The sequence below is a fragment of the Hyla sarda genome, chromosome 1, assembly GCF_029499605.1.
Source record: "Hyla sarda isolate aHylSar1 chromosome 1, aHylSar1.hap1, whole genome shotgun sequence".
Lineage (NCBI taxonomy): Eukaryota > Metazoa > Chordata > Amphibia > Anura > Hylidae > Hyla > Hyla sarda.
In genome coordinates, this window is record NC_079189.1 from 516729555 (window position 1) to 516746738 (window position 17184).

Genomic DNA, 17184 nt, shown 5'->3' on the forward strand with positions numbered 1-17184 from the left:
TCGGAGTGATGCCCGGATCATGCGCGGCAGGTCCCGGCTGCTGATCGCAGCCAGGGACTCGCCCATAATGGCGGACACCCGCGATCCCGCGGATGTCCACCATTAACCCCTCAGATGCCGTGATCAATACAGATCATGGCATCTGCAGAATCGCGGTCATTAAAATGGATGATCGGATTGCCCGCAGCGCTGCCGCGGCGATCCATTCATCCAGCACGGCAGACGGAGGTCCCCTCACCTTGCTCCGCTGCCTTCCCGGCGTCTTCTGCTCTGATCTGCCTTCCCACAGACAAGAGCAGAAGATGACCGATAACCCTGATCAGTGCTATGTCCTATGCATAGCACTGAACAGGATTAGCAATCGAATGATGGCTATAAATAGTCCCCTATGGGGACTATTAAAGTGTTAAATAGAAGTTAAAAAAAGTTAAAAAAAAATGTTTAAAAAAATGTGAAAAAACCCCTCCCCTAATAAAAACGTAAAAAAAGTGTTAAACAAATATTTTATATACATATTTGGTATCGCCACATGCGTAAATATCTGAACTTTTAAAATAAAATGTTAACCCCTTAAGGACATAGGGCGTATCCATACGCCCCCGTTTCCAAGTCCTTAAGGACCGAGGGCGTATGGATACGCCCTGAGCATTTCCGGCCCCCACCGCTAGCCGGAGGGGAGCCGGAGCCGGATGCCTGCTGAAATCGTTCAGCAGGCATCCCGGCATATCGCCCAGGGGGGTCATTATGTCCCCCCATGTCGGCGATTGCCGCAGATCGCTGGACAATTCAGTCCAGCGATCTGCGGCAGATTCCGGGTCAATCGGGTCTCCAGTGACCCGATGACCCGGAATTACTGGCTGATCGGGGCCGTCAGAGACAGCCCCGAACAGCCAGAGTCTGCAGGAGTGAGGAGGCACTGGTGCCACCTCACGATCGCCCTGATTCGTCGGCCGGATTACCGGCCGACCAATCAGGGCGCCTGCTGCGGGTGTCACTCCCGCAACCCGCTCCGCCCCTCTTCCGGAGGACGTGAGCGGGTGCGGGAAGACGACCCCCGGTGCTGGGGACCCCGATCCCCGGCGTTCCTGTTGGGATCGGGGCCCCAGGAGCAGCGGCGGCGGAGACGACGAGGGACTGACCTGTGCGGCGAGGATCGTTGGAGGTGAGTGACAGCCTCCTGCTGTTGCTTAGCAACAGCTCACAGCATGCAACAAGGGCATGCTGGGAGCTGTAGTTATGCAACAGCAGGAGGCAGACCACCACAACTCCCAGCATGCCCTTATGGGCATGCTGGGACTTGTAGTTTTGCAACAGCTGGAGGCACATTCTTTCCATGTAAAAGTGTACCTTCAGCTGTTGTGTAACTACAACTCCCAGCTTGCACAATCAGCTAAAGTGCATGCTGGGAGTTGTAGTGGTGCATCTGGTGGTTGCATAACTACAACTCCCAGCATGCCTGTCGGTGACTGCTGAGAGTTGTAGTTTTGCAACAGCTGAAGGCACACTGAGTTAAGTAGTAAACCAGTGTGTCTCCAGCTGTTGCATAACTACAATCCCCAGCCAATGTAGTATGCCTCCAGCTGTTGCATAACTACAAGACCCAGCATGCCCTTCCGCTGTCCGTACATGCTGGGGGTTGTAGCTTTTGCAACAGCTGAAGGCACACTGGTTGCAAAACACTGAGTTTGTTACCAAACTTGGTGTTTCACAACCTGTGTGTCTCCAGCTGTTGCAAAACTACAACTCCCAGCATACACTGATAGACCGTACATGCTGGGAGTTGTAGTTTTGCAACAGCTGGATGTTCCCCCCCCCCAATGTGAATGTACAGGGTACACTCACATGGGCGGAGGATTACAGTAAGTATCCGGCTGCAAGTTTGAGCTGCGGCAAAATTTCTGCTGCAGCTCAAACTGCCAGCGAGAAACTACTGTGAACCCCCCGCCCGTGCCACTGTACCCTAAAAACACTACACTACACTAACACACAATAAAATAAAAAGTAAAAAACACTACATATACACATACCCCTACACAGCCCCCCCTCCCCTCCCCAATAAAAATGAAAAACGTCTGGTACGTCACTGTTTCCAAAACGGAGCCTCCAGCGGTTGCAAAACTACAACTCCCAGCATGCACTGATAGACCGTACATGCTGGGAGTTGTAGTTTTGCAACAGCTGGATGTTCCCCCTCCCCAATGTGAACGTACAGGGTACACTCACATGGGCGGAGGATTACAGTAAGTATCCGGCTGCAAGTTTGAGCTGCGTCAAATTTTCTGCCGCAGTTCAAACTGCCAGCGAGAAACTACTGTGAACCCCCCGCCCGTGTGACTGTACCCTAAAAACACTACACTACCACAAAAAATAAAATAAAAAGTAAAAAACACTACATATACACATACCCCTACACAGCCCCCCTCCCCTCCCCAATAAAAATGAAAAACGTCTGGTACGCCACTGTTTCCAGAATGGAGCCTCCAGCTGTTGCAAAACAACTACTCCCAGTATTGCCAGATAGCCACTGACTGTCCAGGCATGCTGGGAGTTTTACAACAGCTGGAGGCCCCCTGTTTGGGAATCACTGGCGTAGAATACCCCTATGTCCACCCCTATGCAATCCCTAATTTAGGCCTCAAATGCGCATGGCACTCTCACTTTGGAGCCCTGTCGTATTTCAAGGCAACAGTTTAGGGCCACATATGGGGTATCGCCGTACTCGGGAGAAATTGGGCTTCAAATTTTGTGGGGTATTTTCTGCTATTACCCTTTTTAAAAATGTAAATTTTTTGGGAAAACAAGCATTTTAGGTAAAAAAAAATTTTTTTTTTTACATATACAAAAGTCATGAAACACCTGTGGGGTATAAAGGTTCACTTAACCCCTTGTTACGTTTCCCGAGGGGTCTAGTTTCCAAAATGGTATGCCATGTGTTATTTTCTTTTGCTGTCCTGGCACCATAGGGGCTTCCTAAATGGGGCATGCCCCCAGAGCAAAATTTGCTTTCAAAAAGCCAAATGTGACTCCTTCTCTTCTGAGACCTGTAGTGTGCCAGCAGAGCACTTTTCACCCCCATATGGGGTGTTTTCTGAATCGGGAGAAATTGGGCTTCAAATTTTGGGGGGTGTTTTCTGCTATTACCCTTTTTAAAAATGTAAAAATTTTGGGAAACCAAGCATTTTAGGTAAAAAAAAATAAAAAATGTTCACATATGCAAAAGTCGTGAAACACCTGTAGGGTATTAAGGTTCACATTACCCCTTGTTACGTTCCCCGAGGGGTCTAGTTTCCAAAATGGTATGCCATGTGTGTTTTTTTGCTGTTCTGGCACCATAGGGGCTTCCTAAAGGTGACATGCCCCCGAAAAACCATTTGTCGCTCCTTCCCTTCTGAGCCCTCTACTGCGCCCGCCGAAAACTTTACATAGACATATGAGGTATGTGCTTACTCGAGAGAAATTGGGTTTCAAATACAAGTAAAAATTTTCTCCTTTTTACCCCTTGCAAAAATTAAAAAATTGGGTCTACAAGAACATGCAAGTGTAAAAAATGAAGATTTTGAATTTTCTCCTTCACTTTGCTGCTATTCCTGTGAAACACCTAAAGGGTTAATACACTTATTGAATGTCATTTTGAATACTTTGGGGGTCGTAGTTTTTATAATGGGGTCTTTTATGGGGCATTTCTAATATGAAGGCCCTTCAAATCCACTTCAAACGTGAGCTGGTCCATGAAAAATAGCGAGTTTGAAAATTTTGTGAAAAATTTCAAAATTGCTGCTGAACTTTGAAGCCCTCTGGTGTCTTCCAAAAGTAAAAACTCATAAATTTTATGATGCAAACATAAAATAGACATATTGTATATGTCAACCCAAAAAAAAAAATATTTTGAATATCCATTTTCCTTACAAGCAGAGAGCTTCAAAGTTAGAAAAATGCAAAATTTTCATTTTTTTCATCAAATTTGGTGATTTTTCACCAAGAAAGGATGCAAGTTACCATAAAATTTTACCACTAAGTTAAAGTAGAATATGTCACGAAAAAACAATCTCGGAATCAGAATGATAACTAAAAGCATTCCAGAGTTATTAATGTTTAAAATGACAGTGGTCAGAATTGCAAAAAACGCTCCGGTCCTTAAGGTGAAAAAGGGCTCGGTCCTTAAGGGGTTAATGATACCGTACGGTGAACGGTGTAAACCTAAAAAAAAAAAAAAAAAAAGTCCAAAATAGCTGCTTTTTTATAACGAAACAAAAAATGAGCCCTCATACCGCTGCTTATACAGAAAAATGAAAAACAGATATTCAAAATAGAGGGATTTTAAACATACTAATTTGGTTGAAAAATGTGCGATTTTTTTTAAGCGCAACAGTAATAGAAAAGTGTATAATCATGGGTATCATTTAATCATATTATAGAAATAGAAAGATCGTCCAGCTCTCCACCGCCGCCTCAGTGCACGGACTCGTGCGGACACCACGAGGACGAACAATTGAAAAGTAGAACAATGTCCAGCACAAAGCACGATGCAAGATGGAATTTATTGTAGATACACACAGCAAACAGCAACACGGATCATGGAGTAGAGTGACGCGTTTCAGCAACCTTAGTCGCCTTAGTCATACCTAAGTATGACTAAGGCGACTAAGGTTGCTGAAACGCGTCACTCTACTCCATGATCCGTGTTGCTGTTTGCTGTGTGTATCTACAATAAATTCCATCTTGCATCGTGCTTTGTGCTGGACATTGTTCTACTTTTCATTTAATCATATTGACCCAAAGAATAAAGAACACATGTCATTTTTACCGTAAATTGTACGGCGTGAAAACAAAGCCTTCCAAAATTAGCAAAATTTTGGTTTTCTTTTTAATTTCCCCACACAAATAGTATTTTTTTGGTTGTGCCATACATTTTATGGTAAAGTGAGTGATGGCACTACAACGGACAACTGGTCGCGCAAAATATAAGCCCTCATACTAGTCTGTGGATGAAAATATAAAAGAGCTATGATTTTTTGAAGGCGAGGAAGAAAAAATGAAAACGTAAAAATAAAATTGTCTGCGTCCTTAAGGCCCAAATGGGCTGAGTCCTTAAGGGGTTAAATACTTAAAAGTGGTGAGGAACTGCAACATGAAGTATTTTAGAAATGTGGATACCTTTTTATTTATAATGTGATTAAAAATATTACATTCTGTCAAAGGACAAAACTAAATCAGTATTAAAAATATACAGTAAGAAGGGAAAAATAATGTCATGCTGTAACTTTCCTGTGTTCCTTAATGATCTGTTGATGGACGCAGATCCTCCAGAAGGCTCTGTTAAGACCAATTCTAAAAGTAGCTATGTTATGATTTACTCCTAGAAGCATAACCACAGGGGGATGCATTATAATTGTCCTAATGTAAGTACAGTGATTCCGAGCCTCCTTACATAGCTATTCTTCAAGAACTGCTCTTGATAGTAAATGTTGCATGATACGATCAACAATCCAGTAGTTTATCCAAGGCGCAGCGATTTGCTGGACATGCAGTCATTGCCATTTTTCAGCCAAATTAAACAACACATTGACCTACAATCAGTAAAATCCCCTTTTTGCAAATTACATCCAAGTTAAATTGTTATTAAATAGTCAGAAGTGATGGATGACAGCATTGAGATGTTATGTTTGACACAAAATTCCACTTTTCTCCAAGTCTATGTGACCTTTGCCAGGCTCCGGATTCTCTTCTCTGTGATCAGGTGTTGTCACTAAAGTCACCTCTTGCACAGTTGGAAGACTTGCTGCACTGAGGCTGATTGTGAAAGACATTACTCTTCATTTGCCAAATTGGCCCTGTACCTAACCAATGCCTGTGTTTATCAACAGACTGGTTAAATATGCAAGCCTTTTGAGATGGAGTTATGAAGACATCTGCTTATTTTAGTGCCAGTGAAGTAATTTTCCACTTATGAGAATGCATTTTAGTTGACAGGAATGGAGAGATTTAACTTGAATTCCTGGGTCCAAATGCACCCACTGTCCATGTGCCATTTATAATACTGGGGCTTTTTTTTGTAGCAGAAGGGGATTAGGGACCCTCTTAGGTAAGGTGTGACTGCTACCTCTGCAACTACTATGGCTACTCTGCATTACTTCTGTTTTTCCTTAACCATATAAATACTGTTTCTATAGAAAGTCCAGTCTTCTGGCTTCTTAATGGTGTTTTCATAATTTTTTGTTACAACATATATAGTAAGTAACATTGAAATCACGTATACTATAAAAAGGGCCCTGATCATAAAAGGAGCTACATAACTTTTCTCGTTGTCTTCCAGTGTTCTAATATAAAAATATATTTAAAAAAAAATCTGGTATGGTTTCCCTGTGAATTATCTTTCTCATCCGGTAAAAAAAAAAAAAAAAATGCTGTTCCCTGAGCATTCTCTTTTATTTCTATACAGTGGAAATATTTCAGCCATTATCTTCTCTTAATATAGGAAAGGATGTATGTATATATCTTTTTTTTTATTATTATTTTGCTCAGACTTCAGAGGACATCCCAGACTACAGCTTAAATGACAAAAATGTGGATCTATGAGCAGCTCTTCTTCTTCTGAGCTGACATTAAAGGGGGTTAGCAACCAAAACGGTCTTGTTGTCATATATTTTGGAGAAGCAGTGAGGTTCTGTGAACTCATGGTTGTTCCATTAATGCAACTGCTTTAAATTTATGCCAGCCAGTTGTTCCAGGTAGAGTTGTTATTAAAAGTTTCCATACCCTGGAGAAATTTTCTGATTGATTGAAAAAAATATGACTGATCATGCAAGAAACAACTGTCTTTTATTTAAGTATAGTGATCATATGAAGCCATTTAGTATTAAACAGTTGTTTGGTTCAAATATAATTCATAATGATAAGGAAATCACCTGAATGGCCCTGATCAAAAGTGTTCATACCCTTGAATGTTTGGACTTGCAGCAGACACACAGGACAAAATGGCAATTAAAGGTAAATTTCTCACATTTGTGGCTTTTTAAATTGCAATTAGTGTCTGAGTATAAGCCCAATTAATTTGTTAGGCCTCACATGGATAAACTGAGCATGCTAGATACTGAGCCATGGGGAGTAGAAAACAACTGTAAAAGACCTGCATAACAAGATAATGGAACTTTACAAAGACAGAAAATGATTTAAAAAGATATCAAAAGTCTTGGAAAATGCCATTCAGTACTGTTTAATTGGGGGTCTCTTAATGCAAGGTCAGGCAGACCAAACAAGATTTCAGCTACAACTGCCAGAAGAATTGTCTGGATTATAGAGAAACACACACGTTTTCTCAGGAGAAATAAAGGCTCCGAAAAAATTATAGTGTGGTTGTTTCAGAGAGCACAATATGACGATACTTGAACAAATATGAGCTGCATGGTCGAGTTGATAGAAAGAAGCCTTTAATGCGCCAATGCCACAAAAAAGCCTGGTTACAATATGCCCAACTACACCTTAACACACCTCACAGCTTCTGGCACACTAGTGTGAAGTAATGAGACCAAAATAAAGCTTTATGGTAAGGGCTATGTTTGTATAGGGGTCAAAAAGGCCTATAAAGAAAATAATTCCATTTCCAGTGTGAATAATGATGGTGCAAGTGTAAGTTTAAAGGGGTACTCCACTGGAAAGCATTTTTTTTATTTATTAATTAACAGATTTCTTAATCCTTCCATTACTTTTCAGCTGCTGTATACTACAGAGGAAGTTCTTTTCATTTTGAATTTCCTTTCTGTCTGACAACATGCTCTCTGCTGACACCTCTGTCCATTTTAAGAACTGTCCAGAGTAGGAGCCAATCCCCATGGCAAACCTATCCTTCTCTGGACAGTTCCTAAAATGGACAGAGGTGTCAGCAGAGGGCACTGTGGTCAGGCAGAAAGGAAATAAAAAAATAAAATAACTTCCTCTGGAGCACACAGCAGCTGATAAGTACTAGTAGGATTACGATTTTTATATAGAAGTAATTTACCTTGCCTTTAAAGTACCCCTTTAAAGGCAAGGGAAATCTTGTAAAGATCGACGGCAAGAGAAATGCAACATGTTATCAGACAATTAGCTGTTTTCTGCACACATTTTGTGCATGAGATGCTCTTATTCTTTCCAGCATGACAATAACCCTAAGCACAAGACCAAGCTGAGCCTTCAGTAATTATAGCAGAAAAAGATCAAGGTTCTGGAGTGGCCACCACAGTCTCCTGACTTTAATATCATCAAGTCACTCTTTGGCGAGATCTCAAACATGTGGTTCATGCAAGACTTTGCATGAGCTAGAAGAATTTTGCCAAGACAAATGGACAGCTATACCACCTGCAAAAATTTGGGCCCTAATAGATGTCCCCATCAGTTTACAATTTTACCTGTAGATCATTAAAAGCATAATCCAGCATCCACGTGTTTCTAAAGCATACAAAAAAGAGTGCAAAAGGGCAACAAGCCAGCACTAAACTCAGTAACACTTTAGACAGCTCACACTGTTTGAAGATCATGTCCTTGATATCAACTGAACTATATCCTCTGTGGACATTACAGCTCATCTCACTCAAAACAACATCCCTACTGCAACTGAGTTGCCCTAAGATTAATTATTTATTATATTATACATTCATGCACTGTATGTTATTTATGGGTTTTCTCCCCCCTTAGTGACCAGGTCATGTGGTTTACTCATTTACTGTTATCTTAAATGGGCACTGTCACCAACTTATCTCTAATATACTTTTATTTATTTTTTTTCATCAAAAAGGTTTCATTTACATTTAAAAACCGGCCACTGAAAAAGGACTGATTTTGGAGTTGCAATCAGTCCTTTTTCAGTTAGGGAGCGAGCGCATTGGTTCCCCGGCCACTGGCTGGGAGGCCACTCCTCCCGCACATCGCCGCCGCCACCTCGTTGCCGCCGCTGTCCCTGCACGCCCGCTGCCGGACTCTGCAGTAACTGCAAGTGTAATGAGGGAACGGGGTATGCGGGGCGGGGGGGGGAGGAGGGAACGGGCTAGTGCAGTAGCGGGGGGGGGGGAACGGGCTAGCTCCATAGCGCCGCTTGTAACTAACTAATAGTTTATCTACACAGGGTGCCTCCAGCTGGTTCAATACTACAACTCCCAGCATGCCATGACAGCCAATAGATGTCAGGGCAAGCTGGGAGTTGTAGTGGTGAAACAGCTGGAGGCACCCTGTGTAGATGAACTAAGGGCAGAAGTGCCCCCCCAGCAGGCATCAGTGACATGATGCCTGCTGGGGAAGTCTGCCTGGTAGTGAGCATACTGCCAGGCAGACAAAAGGCATTTTTAATATAGTAAAAATAAAAATTAAAAGCAGGGAGGGGGTTAGGGATAGATTGGCAATAGGCAGCGACAGAAAAAAAATAGGATGGTGGGAGCTACTCTTTAAGAATATAGGTTAAAGGTTAACTACTCTGATACAGAGATCTACAGAGCTAAGGATTGCATGTCAAAGATGTATTTTAAACTACATAAACATATGGGGGGTAGAATGAATTTAATAGTTGGACATATCTTGAAGTATGCCAAACTCTGGAATCTTACACTACAATTTACGTCAATTTTCTGGTATAAAATACAGTCCACCAGGAAGTGCAAAAGTTAAATATTGCAAAATGTTTACACAAAATGGGACAAAAGTCTCCCAATTGAGTGTAATGGTCCATTTCTCTGGTTTGTAAAAAAAAATGTGAATTCAAATAGAGTAAAAAACTGACAGATTTTGTAAAAAATGCACCAAAGTTAGCATGCTTAAAAAAAAACTTAAGTCTTAATAGTTCCTCTTTATCAATTAACAAAATGCACAGTTGATGCACGGAAGTGGTTGAACTTTGCTACAAAAACGTGGTTGTGGAAGACAGTTTCACGTCATATATTATGGCACAGCAACAAGACGCGAGGTAGCTGTATTGAATCAGCAAAGTGTCTTCTAAACAAAGTTTTTAAAACAGATTGGGGTTTCAAGATACGTTGTTCAAAGTTTATTGGAAAAGCCCAAAGAAAAAGGCAACATTGAGGACCGTAGATGCAGTGGCTGGCCAAGGAAACTTGTGCAGTAGATTAAAGACAGATCATGCTTACTTCCCATCAAAATCAGAAGAGGTCCAGCAGTGCCATGAGCTCAAAACTTGCAGAACCTGCACAAAATTTATCAAAGCTCTTTTACCTTTTAATAAATGTGGTGCTCCTACACATCAGCACACAAAAAAAAGGTGTAAAAAAATGCTTCACTTGCACTGCAATGATAAATGTGGGTCATTGTTTCTGTTTTGGCTCCATTATCCTAATAGCAAATAAATATCCTGAATTGTAGGATACCCATATACCTATCTTGCTGCATTGCCTCTGTTTTGATTTTTTTCTTCTCTTTTCAAAGTCTACTTTGCTCTTTGATACTGTCACCTGAAAAGTAAACCTCTGGTAGCCAGAACAGTATGTTTCCCTGGAAACCCTGAGGGAATGAACATAGAAGAGACCTCAGGGTGAACTCTGGGAAGAATACAAAGGTAAGAGTGAATGCACCCTGCATGCAGTGAGAGAGTGATGACTGTTTGGGTTTGGAAATGTTGGCATACTTTTCTGTTTACATAGTAACAAGAGATAAGGTTAAATGGGACAAGGGTATACAAAAATGTTAAACAAGATTAACAGAAAAAAATTAATTCTCTACTAAAAAATGTTTGTATTGGTTAATCAGTAATTCATTGTTAGATGACAGGACATTCTGCCACTTTTCGCATTGCTCTTTTACTTTAAAGGGAACCCATCACATGCAGTCCAATCTGTGGGCTCCATGCTTTAAAGTAATGTTGATTTTAAGTGTAGACTGCACCAGACTTGTTGAAAAAAATGTGGTGCAACAACTAGAGGCTATTTTTTTTTTAAAGAGGCGTGGCTTAAATTGTGCCAAAAACAAAACCAGTCCTCCACTACGCCAACTCAAAGGTGGTCTCACTGAGCCAAATTTCAAACAGCCTGAATCACTTTAAAATTTGGCACAATCTTAGACTGTCTTGTCTTAGTAAAACAAAGCAAGTTTTTTAATATGTCCCCAACTGAGCATTAATATGGGGCAATGAGCTGTGTCCATGCTATTAACATTAGATGCTTTCTATAGCAGTAGACCCTCTGCAATGGCAGAAATCAAAGTTAACTGTGTTCTTGGTTGTTTAATAACAACAAAAATAATACACTCAGATAGAAATGTCAGATTGCGGGAAAAAAATCTGTATGCAGTATGTCTATGGCAGATGTGTAAATTTTTAGAGGTATGGTCCAACTGGACATATATATACGTCCATTCACAGTTCCAGCACCGCAGCTGTCCTCCCTCTGATGGGCGACAGGAGTCGGCTGCCATGTATTGCCAGGTCTACTCCTAAGACCTGCTCCAATCGCTAGTTATAAGCCAGAGAAGGTCAAAGCATCACAACTCAGTACATGGCTGTCAATCAAATATGACCTGTTCCTTATGGAAGAGTATGCAGTAAAAAGGTTGGATCTGCCATCCAGAAAGTGGAGCGAGATGCAGTGCACTTCCCTGGCTTGTAACTAGCGATCGCAGGCAGCAGGTCTTGGGAGTGAGTGCGATTAACACACATTTGACATGCCTGGGAATCATGTGACATGCTTAAGTAGAACTTTACAAGAAAAAATCCTTTTTGGCACTGACAGAGTGAGCTGCACCACAGGATATTAAAAGTCAAGGACCAACGAGTACAAACAAAATGCACTTGAGCACTGCCCTAATGCCCAAATGGTTGGTCAGCCTCTGCTTCATTCTCTTCCCTCCCTGTGGTTGCTTAGAGCTTACAATAAATATTTTTTAACACATAGCCTCTCACCTGGTATCCATGGCAGAGAGGAAGTTATGGTGCCGATCAGCAAAAAATAAACCCTGCAGCAAATGCTGATAACTGTATCTAGTCACATCATGTACCAGAAACCACTCTTCACAAAGTACACTTAATCTTCATTGCCATGAAGGGTTAAGACAAAGCTAAAGAAAAACGTCATAAGCAAATATAACTTTTGATAATACTCATAGCATGTTCCATTGAGGTTCATTTCTAATTCTTGCTTATTTATTTATCCTTGTTATATCACTCCATCAAGTTCTGTATAAAATATGTGCTACTAACTGCTTCTCAGACATCCCAGACGGGTACATATAAGGGCCCATTTTAACACACACCAACATATCAGTAAATTTTAGATAGGTAGGTACCTGTTTAAAAACTACATACATGTATAGTACAGTACAGTACAGTACAGTACAAACATTTTGTTTCATTTTTTTTTTTTAAAGCCTCTTGATGTATGCATTTTTTATATATGGATTTTTTTTTCTGGTGTTCTATGCAGTTTTAAAAAAAAATATAGGGGAAATATGTGACTTCTTGCCTTTTCATGCCCCCTACACCACCATTAATAAAAGTGGACAGGTCTTAGTGGAGGGGTATAGTCACCCACAGTCCCACATTGTTATCATACCAGATATTGGCACAGGTTACGTCAGAATTTTACTTTAGCTCATAGCTAAAGACATCTTATCCCTTATTCAATGGATAGGGTATAAGATGTCTGATCGCGGGGGTCCAGCCGCTGGGACCCCTCGCGATCTCCAGCCCGGCAACCTGGCATTCTGAACATGTTCAGATCGCCAACTTCGGCTGCCCGTGTTGGTGTTGTGACGCCACCTCCATTCATGACTATGGGAGGGGGTGTGACAGCTATGGTTGTTCGATCAGACATCTTATCCACTATCCTTTGGATAAGAGATAAGATGTCAAGGGGTTGAGTACCCCTTTAAGAGGCATATACTCCTTGATACATTGGGCACATCTTATGCCGGTCTTATTTCATTTAAGACAGGCAACTGAGATGGTAATCTTAATAAATTGGCTGAGATTGGCTAAATGGTACTGTGACACATTAACTTCCAGACCCAGTCTCAGTCGAGCACTTCTTTCTAATGCTGGCGGTCAATGCACCACAGTGCCACTCTGTCAATCACTGGCCTCAGCGGTGTTCTGCCTCAGCCACTGACTGAGCAGCACTGTGATGCTCAACCCTCATCATCATAAAGAGGAGCACAACAGGACTGAACGCAGCGATACCAAGGCAATGGAGGAGAGTAGAGGGGTATGTACATGTTTCATTTTTAACCCCTTAAGGACTAACCCCTTTGCACCTAAAATTCCATATTATGGCTTATTTATTGCGCCACCAATTCTACTTTGCAGAGACATTAGTCAGTTTACCAAAATATGCATGGCAAAGTGGAAACATTTTTTATTGTGTGACAAAATTGAAGAAAAAATGCCATTTAGTAACTTTTTGGGGCTTCCGTTTCTATGCAGTGCACTTTTAGGTAAAAATGATCTTATCTTTACTCTGTAGGTCCATACGATTAAAATGATACCCAACTTATATAGGTTTGATTTTGTATTACTTCTAGACAAAATCATAACTACATGCAGGAAAATTTATATGTTTAAAATTGTCATCTTCTGACCCCTATAACTTTTTACATTTTCTGCATACGGGCCGGTATGAGGGTTCATTTTTTGGCGGCGTGATCTGAAGTTTTTAGCAGTACCATTTTTATATTCATTGAACTTTTTGATCGCTTTTTATTCATTTTATTTTATGATATAAAAAGTGACCAAAATACGCAATTTTGGACTTTAAATTTTTTTTTGCGCGTACGACATTGACCGTGCAGTTTAATTAACAGTATATTTTTATGGTTCGGACATTTCCACATTCGGCCATACTACAAATGTTTATTTTTATTTACACTGGTTTTTTTTTAAATGGGAAAAGTGGGGTGATTCTTACTTTTATTAGGGAAGGTGTTAAATGATCTTTATTAACATTTTTTTACACTTTTTTTTTGCAGTGTTATAGCCCCTCCTGGTGGCTATTTCACTGCACATACCGATCTCATACACAGATCATTGCCGTGCATTGACACGGCTGAGATCAGTGTAATCGGCAGTCAATTGCTCAAGCCTGGATTTCAGGCTTGGAGTAATCAATTGCCGATCAGACGCCATGGTGGCAGGTGAGGGGACCTCCGCTCGCGTTCTAGCTGATTGAGACATCGCAATTTCACCATGATGGTCCTGATCAGCTCGACTGAGCTGCCGGGAAGCTTTTTCTTTCATTTTAGACACGGTGATCAACTTTGAACACCGCATCTAAAGGGTTAATAGCGCGCGGCACAACAATCAGTGCTGCACGCTATTAGCCCAGGGTCCCGGCTGTCACGACGTGACCCCATGTTTTATACCGGGCACAGGGCGTACAGGTTCACACTGCATCCTTAAGAGGTTAAGGGGGTTGTCCCAGCTCACTTCTCCTGGCTTTCTCAACTCTTCAGGTGTGTTTTCAGTGGCCAGAGGTGTTGGGAAAACTGAAAGCAGCTGAAGCTGGGAAGTTGCGGAATTTGTATAACTCTCATTGACTTTAATGGGAGTTACACAAACGGAGTAGCATTGCAAACTATGCTGTTTACGTAACTCCTGATGTTACATAAATAGAGTATCCTGCGGGGCTATAACGTTTGTACAACTCCCATTAAAGTTAATGGAAGTCATGCAAAATTGTGGAACTTCCCAGCTTTGGCTGCTTTAGGCTTTCCTGACCACCTTTGGTATATGTTTAGAAAACAGACCATATTAATTCAGTTTGTTCTGTCAAATGCAGAAAATGGGGTAAATCTATCAAAACCTGTCCAGAGGAAAAGTTGCCCAATCAGATTGCTTCTTAAATTTTTCGGAGGCCTTTTAAAAAATGAAAGAAGTCACTTGATTGGTTGCTATGGGCAACATCTCAACTTTTCCTCTGCACAGGTTTTAATAAATCTCCCCCAATGGGTGTGGGTACACGGCAGTAATTGTAGGAACAGTTTGCTGCCAGTATTCCAACAAATGGGTGACATAGCCCAAAATCTTGATGTGATAAGGGCTGTACTGAAATCACTGCGGCTGCTAGTGACTAGTTCAGTGGTCTTGTACCTGCACAGCACAACAAATCTCAAGACAATGTAAATAGAGACAGATGGGGGATTATACTGCTGGGAACATTTGGTGATGGTCATGTGCCGATACAGGCCTTGAACTGGTGACATTAGGGCAGTGAGTATGAGGTGTTGCCACTAGTGTTGAGCGGCATAGGCCATATTCGAATTCGCAAATATATGGACGAATATTTGTCATATTCACGAATATTCGCATATTCGTAATATTCTCGTTTTATTTTGGCATATGCGAATATTCGCGTGTGCGAAAATTAACATATGCGAAAATTTGCATATACAACAAATTAACATATGCGAAAATTCGCACGCCAGTCTCACACAGTAGTATTAGAGCCTTCTTACACCACATAAGCTGGAAGCAGAGAGGGATGATCACTGTGATGTGTACTGTGAAGAAAAAACAAAAAAAAAAAGAATATTCGTAATTACGAATATATAGCGCTATATTCGTGAATATTCGCGAATTCGCGAATATGCGATATTCGCGAATAAAATTCGAATTGCGAATATTCGCGAGCAACACTAGTTGCCACCAAACTGTACCACACTTTTAAGACTTGGATTACCCCTTTTAACTGTGTTGAGGGTGTGATGAGGGCAGATGTTATTACCCTAGGGGCAGATGGCATTAACCCCTTGTGTTCGTGATGCCAGGGCATGGTTTAACCTCTGCACCACCCAAAGGTATGCCGCTGGATCCTGGGCTAGGCACAGGACAAATAATGATTCTGATGCCAAGTTACGGAACAAAAGTAGCTTTACTGAGGTAGACAGGTGTATTGGTCTTGACAGCTCATTTAGGCCTAAGGAGGTGACCAGTGACTTCAAAGACCTTAGGGCTCGCTGGGACTTATAGTGGATTTGGACAATTTGCTGAAGGCCCACACTGACTTGATACAGACTGATCTTGACTGACTTGTCTAAACTGACTTGACATGCTTCACCCCCTATGTAGCTTACCAGGTTTTGACGTTTACCTGTGGGGTAGCGGACTTGTGGATGCGTGGCTGCGTGGTAGGTTTTAGGCCTCCTCAGGACACCAGACACTCTCTCTGAACTGCACTGCTCTGTATCTCAGCTAAGCAGGAACTAAATAGACTGAACTAGCTCCCCCCAGGGTTTATATGGGGGAGAATCTGGAGGGGTCCGATAGGTCACCCTGTAGGTTACATGGTCACTGGTACCTTCCTTGGCTACAATGGATGACAACAGTATTTAACGGTATATGACAAGTTATATACACATTACATTGAATAACATAGGCACTTAGTATTATTTATGGTAACAAAGGTGTAGGGGGGGCAGGGGTCACTGAATGGAGTCTGCCTTACAGGGCAGCAAGGGTACAGGGGTGCAACTCCTGTACTGGGCTACCACAAACTCCCTCTCTTAACAAAAGCCGTCCTCGGCGCCCAATCCTGGAGGGCAAATGAACATGAAGTGGCGACGGAGGCCTGACAACAACAGTAGATACAGTTCCTGGGGCATTTTGAAACAATGTCCTTCAAAGGGCTGGTAAATAGATGAACTGGGGAAGAGTCCATGTGGCATTGCAATTAACGTCCATACATGCTCCATGTTGTGAGGGTATTAAGAATCGGGACAATAAGATGAAAACATATGGGAACTTTTTGAACATATAACTGCTTGCTGTAGAATAAGGATAAGTTTGGATCGGGCTGCCTGAGGCTTTCTACCCGAATGCCTGTTCTAATGGGGCCCTTCGGCTTTTAGCTACTTCTCCCCATAACATTAGACTAGTAAATACACATTTTCTGACCACACATGAGAATGTCACCTATATACACGGTAGTTCTGTCACTGTATGTATTACTTTCACCTCCAGGAGAACTCTCTGGCCACAAGAAGATGGACAGGAAAATAATAGACATTTGTTAAGACTTTTGATGACTATTGTGTACTGGATATATAAATTAGTTAGCTACAGTCCTGACTAAACATGTGACTATTTATATACATAAGATGCTATGTACATCACTGTACAAGAAATTATATTGGAGGCAATTATTCTATACTAGCTAGACATTAGTATACTATAGACTGATAACTTTTATATACACGGGTATGTTTATTCTCTATATCTTGCTG

The 17184-nt window shown here is 41.5% G+C and overlaps 1 protein-coding gene across 3 annotated transcripts in view; it reads right to left on the bottom strand.

Moving 5' to 3' along the window:
• The window catches only part of ADGRV1 (adhesion G protein-coupled receptor V1), a 588171-nt gene that overhangs the window by 175865 nt on the left and 395122 nt on the right, over positions 1-17184 (bottom strand). The gene's annotated exons all lie outside the window — the stretch shown is intronic.